The 4,257-nt window shown below is 40.5% G+C and overlaps 1 protein-coding gene across 1 annotated transcript in view; it reads right to left on the reverse strand.

Annotated features, from left to right (window-relative positions):
- Positions 1 to 4,257, reverse strand: part of PRAP1 (proline rich acidic protein 1) — a 27,581-nt gene that overhangs the window by 9,208 nt on the left and 14,116 nt on the right. The window lies entirely within an intron of this gene.

The raw sequence follows: 4,257 nt of genomic DNA on the forward strand, positions 1-4,257 counted from the left end.
AGAAAGAGACACAGAGAGACAGAGACAGAGAAGCATGGACACAGACCAAAACAGAGATGGAGAGGGAAATAGACAGAGATAGAAAGAGACAGACAAAAAGAGACAGAGGCAGAGATTTGATTTGTGTAAGATATTTCTGAGCAGACATTCACACACTGACTTTGCAAATTCCCTCCACCCTTCCAATCCCTAGCTTCTTTTACGCCTCTGTTCTCATCTAACTGTTGTTTTCTCTTAATAAAATGATCATGTATCAACTTATCTGTTTACATATTATGTTTCCTTATAAAATGTAAGTTTCTTGAGGGCAGGGACTCTTTCCTTTTTTGTCTTCATATCCATGTCTATCCTGGCTTGATGGTTCCTTGCACCTAATGCACTGCCTTGCACACAGTAGGCACTTAATAAATGCTTGTTGGATTGGATTGCATTTCTGTCCCTTTCAGCTTTAGGCCTCCCTTCTAAAAACCAGAAATGGGGCAAGAAAAGCCACCCTCTCCCCTACCTTGCATCAATAGATTCTGCCAGGGGTGGCCTGATTACCCTCTGCTGAGCCATGGAGATTTTTCCTTGTTACTCAGACGTTTGATCCCTGGCTTGGGGTGTTGTCAATCATAATTGCACATCGGTTACAGCCTATGCCAATCATGGCAACGCCTTCTCTAATGAGTCCTCTGGAGGTGTCTCATAATACTCCTGTAGAAATTAAATGCAAATGTACAACTCCTTTATTGTCCTTAATCTTGCCGTTAGCCCTGTGGGACAGGTTGGTCTTGAGTCTCATCAAGTGCTAATCAGTATCAGAGAATTATAGAGAAATGTCAAATAGGATTTGGATACCAACTCAACATGTTCCCTTGAGTTCGCCATTTCTGTCCCATGATTCTTCATTTATGAATATTGGAAGGGGATACTGGTCAAGTCACTGAAAGTGGTAGCATGTCAGAGCTGGAAGGGCCCTTGAAACAAAGAATATTAACTTCAGGAAGGACTACGGGATTGCAGATTAAGAGCTAGAAGAGGCTTTAATGGTTAACTTGTCCAATGACCTCCTAGTACATGTGAAGAAACTGAGGCCCAGAGAAGTGGTATCCCAGGTCACACAGAGAGTGATTAAGAAAGGAGTTAGACTCAAGTCCCTAGCTTCCCAATCCTACCCTCTTTCCACTGTACTGTGCTGCCTCCCTTGGAACAGAGAATATTAGATCTGGAAGAAACCTTAGACTAAATACAATTAGAGCTAGAAGAACTTGAGAAATCACTTCTAATTCATCTGGGTCTCTGTTTGTTTGTTTGTTTGTTTTGTTTGTTCGTTTTTTACAGAAAGAGCATTGGATTTACAGTCAAAGAATCAGGCTTTTATATCATGCCTTTGCTACTTTCCTGGAAGGTCATTTATCCACTCTGGGCCTCAGTTTCTTCCCCTGAAAAATAAAGATATTGAACTAAGGCATCAAACTCATGGCCAGCTGGTGGCAAGTGGCCTGTAAAACTCTCAAGTGTGGCCCAAACCAGACTGAAGTGTCTTTGGGAAACAATTAACAAAATAAATAAAAATACAATGCAACATGGATACTGTTAATTTGTGTTTTTCTAAGTCAATAATATGCAGTCTGCAGGAATCATTTCTATTTGAGTTTGAAACCACTGATCTAAAGGACTTCTAAGGTCCCTTCCAGCTCTAAATTCTATGCACACCCGTCTTTCCTCTATGTGTTTTAAATTTATATCTGTGTCATTTATATGTCCTTGTTGTCTCCCCCATTGGCATGTAAGCTCATTGTGATTAGAGAATCATTGCTTTCTTTGTACTTGTATCCCCAATATTTAGCCCAATGTCTAGAACATAATAGATGCTTGTTAAATGTTGATTGATTGTTGACTGATCCCTATAGAGGGATGATCTCATGTATTTACTAAATTCAGAGCTGGAATTAAAACCCTGGATCATGGACTTTCAGTTTATTACTGAGCTCAGTTCTTTCTCATGTCATAATTTAAAACCAGAAAATACTTACTGACTCCGTTTGGTGAAAGGTGATCTACCACATGGGCCCAAGGAGATGTCTTAGAAGTTCTATCAACTATAGGGCCAGGCTAATAGAGCATTTATAGTTTGACAATTTCAACATATACCAGTAGACTTAAAAAGTAACATTTATGTTCCATTATTTTTCTCCCTTGCTAATATTAGTCTTCCCAAGTTAGAGGATAAAAAGGAATAATTTGGTGTTGAACAACCAAGTTTTTTGAAAATATTTGCCACAATAACCATCCTAGTTATGAGTTAGTATTTATAAAGCTCTTTAAAGTTTTGCAAAGCACTCCACAAATATCTCATTTTATCGTCAAAACAACCTTGGGACTAGAGGATATGATCCTTATTTTACAGACTAAGGCACTGAGGGACAAGTATCTGAGGTTGGATTTGAACTCAGGACTTTCTGACTCCGAGTCCCGAGTTCTATTCATTGGACTACCAAGCTGCCTAATTTGCCTGGGTGCCCCCAATTCTTGTAGATATTAGTGGGTGCTAAATGGAGAATTTTTATTTAACAATCTAGATTTTCTTCTGCTCCTGATGCATTAAATGATTGTTTTGCTTCCTGTGTCTAGCTTTCTGTTTTCATTATTTCACTGATTATCAAATATAGCAGTGGAGTATTGAAAGTTGTGCTGATTTAGTGACCCATTGTTCCCAGACCTACCTGTCAATCAGTGTTGGGGGAGGCTCCGGTCTGCAGCTTTGTATTACTTGCTATTTATCATGTACCAAGTCACCTCCTACCTGTTTGTGGTGGTGGTGGTGGTGTTGCTTAGTTGTTTCAGTTGTGTCTGACACTTCTGGACCCCATTTTGGGGTTCTTTTGGCAAAGATACTGGAGTGGTTAAGCATTTCCTTTTTAGAGTTAAGTGACTTGCCCAGGGGTCACACAGCTAGTAAGTGTCTGAGGCTGGATTTTAACTCAGGTCTTCCTGACTCCAGGCCCAGCACTCTATCCACTGTGCCACTTAGCTGTTCCCCACCTGTTTGTACCTGTCAACTTGTCATATACTTGCTACCTTGGGGAGAGACTGAGATGCAATGACCCACTCCATTTTGCTGACATGGATCTATCTGAATTGTCTGTATCTCATTACAAATTGTCTTTATCTCATTACCAACAAACCTGGCCCCATCTTGAAATCCTTGCTGATCTCCAGTAATCAGCCTGTCAACGTGTTGCTACCTTGACATACTTTTAATAAACTCCTTTTAATTCTCTTTGTCTTGAGTTGTGCCTCATTAATCAGGATGAAAGCCTGAACAAAGAATTTTCCTTTTAACAGGGGCATAAGGGAGAGAGAAGTAGATCCAGTGTCGACTATGTGCCAGGCACTGTGCTAGACCCTGATTGATTAATCGATTGATTGAGTGAAGTCAGAGGGCCTGGCTTTGGTCTTATAGTGGCTATTTATTAGTTATGTGACTTTGGGTAAATCTTAGTTTAGGCAGCTCTTTAAGAGAAATAGTGCATAGAATGCTGAGCTTGGAGACAAGAAGACCCTAGTACAAATTCTTCCTCAGACACTTATCACCTGTATGACCCTGGGCAAGCCACTTAACCACTGTCTGCCTCGGTTCTCCTATCTGTAAAATGAAGGCGTTAAACTTAGTAGTGCCTTTCCACTCTTAATCTATGATCCTTCTCCTCTTCTCTAAAATAAGGGTTGGGCTAGACATTTCCTCCCACTACTTACTCTGAGATCCTGTGAATATGACATATGCCTATGATCAAAGCCCAGAGTGGGAGTGGCCTGGTCACATTAGACCCCACTGATGAAAACTCTCCAAAGTGGTAGGCTTAGAGGAGCCAGGCACGGCTCTGCCAGAGCTGCATCTTGTGACAACAAAATTGAATAAATAGATTTGACGACTCAGGGCTAAGATTAATGGGACATTAGCCCCATGTGTGGCTGGATGGTCAAATGAACTCATCTAGGGGCCTTTCTGCAAGAGCATGAGTCACTTAAGTGTTATTGACATAAATGGAGAAGAGAGCAAGAAAAAGACATGGCAACTGTCCTAAACCTTCAGCAAACTGTCTGATTAATCTTTATGAAGTTACAGGGCTTAACTACTTAAAGAGAGGGTCTCGAAACTGATACTGCTTGAATACTGACTATGATACTGAAGCATGCTGTTTTTCACTTCCTTCCTTCCTTCCTTTCTTTCTCTCTTTTTCTTTCTTTCTTTCTTTCTTTCTTTCTTTCTTT

This window comes from Vombatus ursinus, unplaced genomic scaffold (assembly GCF_900497805.2).
Source record: "Vombatus ursinus unplaced genomic scaffold, bare-nosed wombat genome assembly UNPS02015129.1, whole genome shotgun sequence".
NCBI classification, from domain to species: Eukaryota; Metazoa; Chordata; class Mammalia; order Diprotodontia; family Vombatidae; genus Vombatus; species Vombatus ursinus.